The 12,342-nt window shown below is 37.2% G+C and overlaps 1 protein-coding gene across 2 annotated transcripts in view; it reads left to right on the forward strand.

The window, feature by feature from the left end:
* TMTC2 (transmembrane O-mannosyltransferase targeting cadherins 2) overlaps nucleotides 1-12,342 on the forward strand; it is a 237,376-nt gene that overhangs the window by 86,500 nt on the left and 138,534 nt on the right. The window lies entirely within an intron of this gene.

Below are 12,342 nucleotides of genomic sequence, written 5' to 3' on the forward strand. Positions count from 1 at the left end.
GAGTGTCTGCTGTTCTTGGCAATACTTCCCTCTCTTTATTTAAGGCCATAAAGAAAGGAGCACTTAAAAAAGTTACTCTAATAATTGTAATAATAATAATAATAATTTGGTTTTAATAATTGATATTTATTATTACTGAAAGTTGCACTGACTCCCTTCCTTGCATTTAGTGAGAAGTCATGCAGAAGTCAAATTGAAACTTCAGATGCAGGCACTGAACTATCTGACACTGTAATTGAGGAACTGCTGTTTATGTCACACTTGTATAATTTATTGCACACTGTTCAAAGTAGTAGTTGACCTGGCTGGAACTGGTACTGCTGGAATTGGTACCTGCCAACCTTTATTATGGTGCCTGTTCAAAGAAAAAAATCCTCACAATTTTGTCCTATTTTACTACATTTTTCCTGCTGCTTTCTTTTGTTAGATGACTTTTCTTTACAGTCTGAAATATAGACATGAGGCATGTGTTTTAGAATGGATAAGGATGACTGCTGTTAGGAAGTACTAAAAACTTCATTCTCTTTATTTGGGTCAATGCAACACTTGTCTTTGAGAGGTACTTTTTATGGTAGATAGCAGTATCACCATCAAGAAAACAGAGCAGTAAGTATAGCTTTTGTTATGTGTGATTACAGGTGTGAGGCATCTTTCTTCCTGCTCATCATTTGACGTGGCTTTTTTCCCTTGTGAGTTTCTCTTATTTGAGAGACCTCAGCTGTAAAGGGTAAAATAAGATATTCTGGTGTTGTCTTGTCCTATGAAAACTCCCTTAATTAAAAATTACCAAAATGTTTGAATGAAAAAGTAATTCATGATTACCTTGGGGGCTCTGGAGCCCAGAATGAGAAAATGATTGCATGTTTCTTCAGTTAGCAGGATGGCCCTAAGACTACTATTATTTGTGAATGTTCAAATGTTAATTTATTTTTGATTTTCCCACATCATTGTGGTGGTCCTGATAATATGAGTTAGCTCTTGCAGCTTCTTTTTGTGATTTAGGAGAAGAAAGGGGAAAAAAGAGTTTATTTTATTTATTAAAAAACCCCAAAACCCAAACAACAAAAAAACTAACCCAAAAGACCCCAAAAAAGCACAGTATGGTGACCTGAATTACTTCCTTTGTTTTGTGATAATTATCACCATTATTTCTTGTTTTATTGTATTTGTGTATTTCTTTTGACTGTGTAAAGGCATTTAGGTTCTTTATTCTACTATTGTAATTAAACTATCCCCAAAACATTGCCTGCAGAGGAATATACACATTAAAATATCTCTAGATAAACTCTGTTGTGATGTTTTCCCCTGTTGCTTCAACTTTCAATTATTTTGCATCATGTTTAAAGAGCTAGTGTCCCAAGGATAACTGGTATATGCTAAGATCCAGTTGATTTAGCTCCTTTAAATGTTATGGGAGGTCTATAAGTGATGGGTGGCCCAAAACCCAAAGTCACCATTCTATTCAAATAAACATACAAAGAAAGTATGTGCAAGACCTTTAACTCTTACAGGAGCTTGGCTTTGTGCCATGCTTCTGACTTAATGGAATGACTGATTTCAGGGTTGCCTGGGGCCATAACCACAAATAAGCATGTGTATCTCTGAGGTCATTGAGACCAATTTTATTATTTTCAGACTTACTCGAAATAAGTCACCTGGCTTGATTTATACATAGAATTGCAGAATATCACCCTAGAGAAGGGATGTTTAATTAAAAACTTTCACCTGTTTTGTTGCCCTGTAATATTAAATTAACAGCTGCTTGTGTCTCTAGAAAGACTGTTTCATCTTTCTTAGAAGTTGATGTTAAGCATTCACTGTAAGGTTGGGATTTAAGTTGAATGTCTCAATTGAAATAAGTGAAATAAGGCTCATATTCAGCGCTGCTGCAGTTCCAAGTTAGATTGCAGCAGGGGTGGGACTTCCATCTTCCAGTGAGTGATGGTGAAACTTTTGGGTTTCCTATGGACTCCCAGTGCCTCTTATGAGCCAGAAGCTACTTCTGTTCCACAACAATTTCTGCATGCTTTTGTCCTAAAACACTAAGATGAAGAAGGAACTATAAGGGGCAATGAAGTTGATTTGGATAAGGTGTTTATGGCTGATTATGTTCATCATCTAGGTAATTTTTTCTAAAATAGTTGGATAGCAATATCTTACTGTCTCAGTATTTCTTCAGATTTCCTTGAAAGAACGTGGCAGCCTACACTGAAACCTTCATAGGCCTTTGCTGCCACTTTGTCTTTGTGGATGGTACAAATGGGTAGCATAGCTGTAATTATTTATTGGCTATGTCATAATTAATTTCTCAGTTTCTTTCTGTGTACCACAGCATTTGAGGAACTTAGGAAATTTATGATGCATACACAGCACTGTATTATTCCAAACAGCTAATTTCCTGTGGTAAGAAATAAATCACAAATTCCTGATTATTTTGCAGCAAGATCAATGCAGAGCCCCAGAAAGAGAAGCATGTCTGATAGAGCAGAAACTGCTTATTCCTTATAGTATTCTAGGTTGATTTTATTATACAGAAATAATACATGCTGGTGTTTTATATGGTCTGGCAAGCTATAATTTTCTTCATGAAACTTTCAGGGGCTTACAGTGCTAGGGAAGACAGTATATAGGGCTCCTGAACTCTAAAGAGGTAATCTTCCCCTAGCTTTGTAGGAAATAGTATTTGCTGAGTTTATGTAAAGATTCAAATGGACCGTTGCTCTTTCTAAAATGGCACATAAAGCATGTGTTTTATATATCATCATATATCATATAATATCATACAGCATTATATATCATATCATATGTCTTCATGCCCTAGCAGAAAAGAATCTCTCTTCAAGCTCAGACATGTGAATTTGAAGCTACTTCTCTCCAAGGTGAAATTCTGCATTTCTTGTCTTCTCACATAGGGATAGAAGATACTTGAAGAGAATATATTTGCCTTGTCAATAAATGCAAGACGTTTTAGGCTATTTTTCTTTTTGAAACCTGAAAGTGCCTGCTGACCTTTCCAAGGCAGCCTGTTCCTTTGATTCATTTGGGTCAGCTTCATTGCACAGAGTTGCATGTTTTTCTCTTAATCTACCTGTGGTTTTCCCCCCATGTTTGGAATTTCTTTTTATTGTGATCTCAAGCACTCTTCCTGCTTTGGCAAGAGGAGCAGAATTATTACTGTTCTTTGGCAGTGCTGGGATTTTGAAGGATAACGTACAATTTCTCTTGTGATAAAATGCTGCATGAATTTTAGTCTCATGGACCATTTCTTTTGTAAATGAAATCTACTGAAAGAAACAAACCACTTACTTTTTTAAAGCTTTCACAAACCTTTGTGTGTGATCAGCTTTCCTCTGTGGGTCTCTCTAGGCAGAACTTAGAGCTGTCATTGTCTACAGGCCAGTGTTATGAAATACCATAATGTTTTGTGGCACTTGGGTTTCTCTCATCTGCCAGGAAAAAATGCAGTCCTCTGTTGTGCTGCTGTCAGGGGTGGTTGTACTTTAATGTTAGAGTGGGCAGTTAAGCCTAGCAGTTAAATATTGTTTTGATCTTCCAGAAGATCTTCAGACCTTCATTTATAGAATGGCTATTAATGGCATATATAGAATGGTGACATAAAGCTGCTTGGAGGAAAAAAAAACAAACCGTAAAGCACAGAAATCACTAGTGGAGAGGAGTGCAAGTGCTTGGCTAGCATAGAGCTAGAGAGACTTGAAAATCTGGGATGTTTTAGTTAAAAGCTTCCTGCTTTTGTAGTTCAGCTTGACTTACCTCTAGTTTTATTGTCAAGAAAAGTTGATCAGTTTTGTGATTCAGGTAATGACTTCAGTTTACCTGAATTGCTGTCTGAGATCCTCCTTGCTAACTGCCTGCCTCTTGATAGCTGTTCTAAAACATAGAAAGGAATGGGGTTTGGTTGTTTTGTTTTTTATGCTTGTAAGTCTAAAAAGTGTAGAGAAAGGCTGTAAAAGCTTATGCCAATTGCAGTTGATTGTAAAACCTACTGGTTTCAGTGACATAAAGTGCAGGTTATTCCAATACCAATGTGAACTAATATAGCAGAAATCCTGTGTGTTCTGATAACATATTTCAACTAATTTGTCATTTTCTGCTTTTTTACCTCAGTCTTTGACTGCATCCAGTAAAATCCTCGAGAGTATGCTTGATACAAGCTTGCATATAATGGTAACTGTAAAGCACATTTTTATTCCAAAATAACTGTGATTAGTTATCTTGATGTCACTCCCAAACTGTTGCTTGCTATCTGGGTGCTCTAACCAAGCAATTTTGAGAAAATAGAATTGATTTTGAACATTGCTATGGTTTCAATTTCTAGTGTTTCACAGTTGCTATGGCATGCCACAAAACTTGTTTTACTCTTGTGAATCCCTGCATCTCTATAAACTATTGAGGCACAAAGGTGAAACAAATCAGTAAAAGTAATTTCAGCCTTTTTCAGTAGGATTCACACTTTCCAAATGAGTGGGTGCCATCTGCTCTGCTAAAGTACATTTTTGAAGGGCATCCCACAGTGCCCTCTGTAAAGATGCTGAAGAGTAGAAAAAATGTAGTTCATTCATAGAATCATTAAGGTTTAAAAAGATCTCCAAGATCATCAAGTTCAACTTTTGGTGAAATATCACCATGCCTACTAAACCTTTCCACAGAGTGCCACCACGTCTACGTATTTATTTAGTACTTCCAAGGATGGTGACTTCACCATCAAGTTAAACTTGCTTTGCGTTTTATGTTTCCTTGAGACTATTTCACTGAAATGGCAGTACATCTCATGGTTCCTGATAGTGTAGCTGGACTTTGTAGCTGACACAGAATAAATTTTGGTAATCCTCAGGGAGGATTCCCTTGCCCTCATTATTATTTAATATCTGCCTTTGAAACGGGACTGTGACTACAATCATCATTGCTTGCATACCAGGCAAGTTGATAAACTAGACTAGGAAGATAGTAGTGACTTGAAAGACAAGTGGTGTCTGGTTTCTTAGATCAGACTGATTTCAGGAAAAAAAGATTCTAAGCAAAGGTTGCTGTCTAAAAACAGTGCCTTCTATAGTGTGCTAATTTATTTGTGGGCAATCTTTTATGTACATAATTGGGTGGCTTGTGAGGGCTGTTACACTAAAAATGGACAATACTGCGAGAAAAAATATGCAAGAGTTCTAGTTTCTTGCCATACAAAATAGCCTTTTAAAGCTTCAGCATCAATCTTTGCAAGATACCAAAGCAGAATAACCTAAATGGAAAATGCTTATTCTGTACAGTATTATTGAAATAAACCCCAAACCCAAACAACCCACCCGACAAATTTGCTAACATGATACCCTTTGGGTAGGAAAGGTGATATAGGGTGTACAATTGATGTGTGTCAGAACTTTAGTTTTATGCATTTATGTATCTTATAGTGGGACTGGAGGGAGGGAAGAGGAGACTTCTTGGTGATGTGATAATTTTGAACGAGCACGTGTCTGATAGTTTTAGTGTGGCACAGTCCAGACTTGCAATTCTGTGGATAATTTAAGTCAGGGTGGGTCTGACTGTTCTCTGAATCTCTTGATTCTTACAGTGAATAACATGAACATGGCAAGGGACAGCTGGGTTTTTTTTGTGATTGGGTTTTTTCCCCTCTCCACCAATATGGATATTTCTTCAACATGAGTTCTAAAGACAGTGTGAAGGTTAAATTGACCTCTGTGGATATGCATGCACCAAATTGTTTTCACTGATCAGATTTTGAATAATATTTTTCAGTTAAACCAGTAAAACTAACTTTAGATCAGCCCTTGTTAATGAAAGGTTGTTTTACTGCTAGAATAAAAGACTTGAAGAAGGAAACTTATGCACTAAAACCCTGTTGCATTTCTTTATCCTTCATTCCCTACAAAAAATAAGAAAAGGAGAGTGTCTCTATGTTGTGTTGTGGTTCAGTGGTTTTTCCTCAACTTATTATTTCTTTATTTGTATGGGAACGTGTTCCTGGTTATTCTCTTCAATGCTTACCTAAAAATAAAAATCAAAATTAGAACCTAAGAATTTTTTCCGGCTTTAAATTTAGAGCACGCACGAGTCATGGGCTTAGGCACAATTCTGTACAATCTCCTCAAACTTCCTGAAAATGCACTAACAAAAATAGATTAAATACAGAAAAAAATAGTTTTGCTGAAGTTAAATTGCTTAACTTAATTTTTTCCACAGTGTGCCACATACTGAAAAAAAACCCAGAAAAGTGAATAGTCATGGGCTGTTCTATGACTGATGAACTCTTTTTTATACTACTACAGTATGTGTGTCTCAATTTTCAGATAATGGCTTAAAATGTGTGTGTCTTGGAAGGGCTTTACGTATATTCAGAAGGTGACTTGTCAAAAAAGTACTTTGATATCCATACTCTTAATTTGGATAAGAAAATCAACATGTTTACTCTAATTGCTAAAATCTCAAGCCTTTAAATATCTATCCTTTTACTGTCGTGAGTGGCAAAAATTATTTATGTTTAATTTTTTCAGTGGGAAGTGGGGAAGAGAAATAATGTGGTGCCATGTTGTACTGCAGAACAGTAAATCCAATAAGGCCTGCTGGGCCCACTTTTATAATCTAAAATAGATTTGAAAAGGGCAGTAGGGGTTCCAGCTATGAATTCTAACTATGCTTCAGAAGCTGACATTACATACATATATAAAATAAACAAATTGTGAATTATTGCTAGGCAGTTGTTTGGCACAGAAGAATGTTTTAAAGAACAACTTCAGATGTATATGTGAAAGAATATTTATGAGGTAAATGCAAAGTATCTTGAAGTTTCAGAAGAACACAATTAGAAATTTTGTGTTGCAGGGTGTAGTTGGGAGTGGTTAGCTTATAAAATAGCTGTGAGAATAGCAGGAAGCATTTCCGATATAGGAATGAAAGTATCTTTTCCCAGACCTATGGCACATCCTGTGGTGAAGAAATTCAGGGGGCAGAGGCAAAGACAGGAGCTGTTCTTCTCCTTATGTTTTTATCAGCTTGCTCTGAAGAGGATACTGATGTCCAACACTGGTGTCCAATTCTTCAGCATATGAAGGTATTAATTACTTCTTTAGTTTCCCTCCATTGTGGTTTTTTTTTTAAATCTGTGCACGAATAATCAAATAATACAATACAAGGCAGTTGGAATTAATTAGGGTTTCAAATTTCACATAGTCCATCTTTTAGTGTTTGTTATGTCAGCTAAATCTTAAACTGAGGGGAGTGAGGTGCACTTAGGGTTAATATTAAGGCCATATTTTTCCCCCTTAGGAGGATATACATAGAAATGGAAAGTCTTATACAATGGAGAACGAGATCAAAACCTTTACAGTTAGCTTTTAAAATATCTATAGGCCAAAAATTTTAAGGCCATCTCGACCTTCTTGTAACCAAAATGTTTTGAACTTCTAGTTACATAAAGATTTCAAAGCTCTCTTAGTCAATGAGAAAATCAGTAGATTCAGCATGCTTCAGTGTAGTTAAAGCAATTCCTAATAGCATTCAGTATTATATGTAAGCATTGCCACCACTTCCCACTTTTGAATAACATTCTGCATCTTTAGTTGCAAAATTATGAAGTCTAGAAGTGTGCAGCTGAGGGGCTGCTGGATCATAGCCAGTCACTGGCAGACAAAGTCAAACCACAGCAGATAAAGCCATTGGTGGAAATAAACAAGGGACAAGTTATTGCTTATTTTAAAAGATCAATTTTTTTTAAAAGACATAGTGCAGTACAGAAAAATCTTTAAAAGTTTGTGTGTCTTTATACTGTGGTATAAGACCATAACCTTTGTGTTCTTACTGGTTTTCCTTGTGATTTTACTATTTTGTTTTCTTTAGTATTTTTGTGTCTTTTTTTGGCAGTGACTGCAATCATCTAAGGGTATAGTTACAGTTGTCTCACTCATCCATCTTTCCACTCTGTTTATATCTAATTCAGGAAAGTCTCATCCAATAAAGTTTTACAAATAAAACACTATTTACAGACCTGTTACTTGTAGCTCCTGTTTGTTCTGGTACTAAACTGTAGTTGGCTGTAGAATTACTTTTACAGTCCAAAATATAGAATTAATATAATCATATGTTAACATATTCTCCAGGGATCCTGCACTAACTCTGTATAGAGTTAATAGCTTTCACGAGTAATTACCTAAGGTAGCAAAATTATTTTAAAACTATATCTTGTCTTCAGTGTTGGAACTCTAAGTTGAGCTCTTTCTATACAATTAAAAAATTATGATTGGCAGAAATAAACTAGATACAATGTTCTAGTAAGCTAATTTCCCTTTTGTGATGTTATGTTTTCCTTTAACTTGTTTAAAATATTACTTGATCCTAGGTGTTTCCATCCATCTGTATGTACAGACCCATGCTCCAAGCCAGCTAGCACCTCAGGATCCTATATGTCACTTAGCTAGTTGTTGCTTTCTGAAAACACCTGAATTATTACATTTTCCTTACAGATTGACCTAAGAACAATTTTTCTTAAGACAAACCAAAAGCTGCAACTTGAAACTCAGAGGATGCACAGATTTCTCCTGCAGGTGTCCCTTGTTGATATATATACACTATAAAGTTTTGTGGTTTGGGGTTTTATTCTTGAATATTCTTTTTTTAGTGGGTAGTGTTATTTTGTTGTCATTTGTGGTGGGTCGCTTTTTTTTTTTTTTTTTTTTTTTTTTTTGTGCGTGTGTGTGAGGTGGCATGGGTAAAACTTTACCACTGCTGGATTTGAAGGTAAATTCCACTTTAACAACTGAGAAAGATGCATGTCAGACATAATTGTCACCAGAATTCTACCAGAATGGCAAATAGTTCCCTAGAGTCTGTAATTAAACATTTAGATGAATGTGTTTTCATGTACTTAAGGTTATTACTTTCTTAAGACATCTCTGCATATTAAGTAGTATTTTCTGACTTTTGCTTTATCCTGTCAATACAGACAATGTATGTGTGTGTATATGTATATATAGTAGTCTGCAGGAAAGTATGACAAGCTCTACTTCCCTGCTCTCTGACCGCCACCTGCCTCACAACCTGTAAGTAGTCTGCAGCATTTACTTGGCTGCCGAATGTTTTGGGGATGTGAAGCTGTTTGTACTCAAGCAAGTAGGCTCTTGGCTGTGTTTTCAGTCTTGTTGTCTATATAAGTAACATATAGTCTTGAAAGCATCCTTAGGGTGTCTCATTAATATCTACTGTAAAAATACCCTAGGGTACTTTCCCATTGCTATTCAAGAAAAAAGCACTAAATTAATACTGTTTAAAAATGACTGAGGAAAAACAATGATGAACCTCCATGTTCAATGTTGCCAGTCCATCACTGACTATCTATTTTATGTGAGAGATGTCTAGTCAATGGCTTCCTGCATGCACAGTTGGGAATTTTCCTTTTCCTTTAAAATATGTTGTCTACTTCAAATGCTGATGGTAATTTTCAGCATATGGGGACCATTAGCAATATTGAAGCTGAATATAAGGCTTAACTCGTTAAATCACTTTAGAATGTCACATCTGTTTTTTTACCCTAGTGTTAACACCTGGATCAGTTTAACACCAGCACAGAAGTTTAGGACATATATAATTTTGAAAACATCTGGAACTTCTTTGCGTGTGAATGCATGTATATGTGCACGTGTGAATGTATCTCTGGCATTTTTAGGCTTGATGAATAAAAGCTCGGTGAGTCGTGCTCAAGGTGTGTACTGACCTGTGGCAAATATGTGATTTATGGCGGGAGGCAGAAGCATTGCTTCAAGGATTAGAAATGATGATTTTGTCTTGGCATTTTTTTTTTCTTTCTTCTGCTGTTTCTGAAGAACTGATAACTGAATCTAATTCTGACCTTCCCCCTGCCCCCAGCATGTCCATTTGCTGTATACTGAGTAAGATAGCCCATTCTCCTGGGATGTGTGAAATGGGCAGGCATTGCAAATTGAAGAAAGCAAGTTCCCTGCCTGAGTGTGCAACCCTGTTCAGAGGCTGCTTGGAAGTAAAATGCCACTTGTGTTGGAATTTTGAGAAAAGACTTTCTGAGGTGACCTGCTGTCGTGTAGCGAGAGCAGAGTTTGCAGCTCTGGGGAAGAATGATGAGGTGCTTCTCTTATGCCCATTAGCGAAATTGGACTAATTTGTAGGACGTAACCTCAAGGTAAACTGTAAGTGAGGCTGGAAGCAAGGCTAATACAGCATTTTGTAATTTCCTTTATCCCGGAGTCTCTTCCAGAGCCAGCACTTAATTTAATTTTCTATCTGCAGAGAGTGAGGGTGGCTGCTAGCACAGGAGGCTTTACTGGAGACAAGCTGGCACTGCTACCAGAGTGTGAGGAGGTGTTGGTTTCAGAATTTCTGCTGGAACTGGAGACCAAGCAGGGTAGATGGCTTGGTGATTCAGTAACTAGAGACAAAACAGAGCCTTGCCACAGCCAGGAGCCAGAGCAGCCCAAGCCCTGGGCACTGGGCACTTCCCTGGGGACAAGGACAGGCTGGGATACAGGTTCAGCTCAGCAAGACAGACCCATGTCAGGGTAGGGCCTGGGGAGCTGGAGACTGACCCTGCTGAGGTGTCCCTGGGGCAGGGGCTGATGGCCTTGGGAGACTCACATGGGGTCCTGGGCCCTGGGCAGCATCAGGGAAAGCTCTGGAGACCTGACATGAGGTCCTGGGAATGTGGGTAGGGTGTGGGAACCTCGGGAAGGGGGTCAGGCTGTCAAGGCTCATTAATGCCCTTGGAACCATATGGAAACCATACAGAAACAAATTCTAACTTTATTTAAAACTTTGATCTATAGAGAATACAGCATTTGATGTGACTAAACACTGAGTAAGGTGGAATTAGCAGCTTCTGTATTCTTCATGCAGATGGGCAGGTACTAGAATCTGTTGCATTTACATGTTCAAGAAACTAGGAGTATTCTAGAACTGCTTGCTGAAATCTGTACCCAAATACAGTTTGATCAATACTGTATCTTCAGGGCTTCCTTTTGATTTTTTTGTTGTGTGTAGGACTTCTTTCATTGTATGTTTCTTTGTTTTAATTTTTAATATGGACAGGTCTAAACGGGAAAGGATCAAGGATGCATGAAATTTGTTGCTAAAGCTGTGAATAAGATTTGACTGAATTAATGCTTTTGGAATGTACACTAGGTTTCTTTATGATAAAAACAGTTTACTTTTGGTGGGGATGAGTTTGATATGAGTGTCTGCTGCATGAAAACTATCACCTTAGAGAAAAGGCAAAATAAATACTAAAAGCTACCATTTCCTGGGAACAACCTGGGAACTGTCAGGGCTCTTTGTAGAAGAAAGCTTTGCCACAGCGAAGGGTGGTTGTGCTGGCAATGTTGTTGCCACTTACTTTTTTATTGTTTCCCCAAGAAAAAACACTTTTGCAGTTCAGGGTTTCAACTCTAAATCCTGACATCTGATAGCCATTCTTAGCCTTTGGGAGCCTGTTGTCTAATATATGATGTTTTTCTCAAAGAAAGGACTCTGTCTTGTCTGACACCTGCTTTATTTTTGCCAAATTCCTAGGTTTCTGATAGGGGTTCTGAGAGTTATACTGCAAATGGAAATCACAAACAGAGGAATTAGGTTTCAAGAAAGGACAACACAGAAGGACAAGATAAATAATGTGGAAACAACAATCTTGTTTTTCTCCAGTGTTCTTTTTTGACTCGCCTAAAATGAGAAAAATGTGTGTGGGGTTGGGAAAACAAATACAGGCAACCTGATACACTGCATAAGCAGAAATCAAAATGAAAATTTTAAAATATTCTAAAAAGCATCATCATATCTTTAAAGGATTTAAGCTGACCTCTCTGTAACCTCTATGGGCTCAGAGACAAAAGGACATGCTGAGAGGAAGCGTGTCTGAAAGCATTACAGCAGGATCCTCTGGACAATGGAAATGCTGAGCTGTGTGGTATTTGGAGTATTTGCATGGAGGTTCTGTGGTGCAGTATATCAGTTTTGAGCATTTTTCATCCCAGAACAAGACAACATTCCTGAAATGAATACCACAAAAAAAAAAAGGGGGGGGGGATTTGCTCACAGGTTCTAAGGAAGTGGAGAATGTGGCAGGAGTATTGGAATATGAATTAGTCATGCATTTTAAATGTGGGCTTGAGTTTCACACCTTTTTTCCCTTCCTCGTCTGAATTGAAAAATTAATAATTATAGGAGGGTATTTATTGGTAAGGCAGATAGGGGTTTTGAAGAGAGAATGAGATAAAAATCATCTCTCTTGTTCGGTTTTTTGAATAGAAGAGTCTTGAGTTGGCTGGATTCTTAATTACCGTAATAAAATAAATGTTAAAT

This window comes from Zonotrichia leucophrys, chromosome 1A (assembly GCF_028769735.1).
Source record: "Zonotrichia leucophrys gambelii isolate GWCS_2022_RI chromosome 1A, RI_Zleu_2.0, whole genome shotgun sequence".
NCBI classification, from domain to species: Eukaryota; Metazoa; Chordata; class Aves; order Passeriformes; family Passerellidae; genus Zonotrichia; species Zonotrichia leucophrys.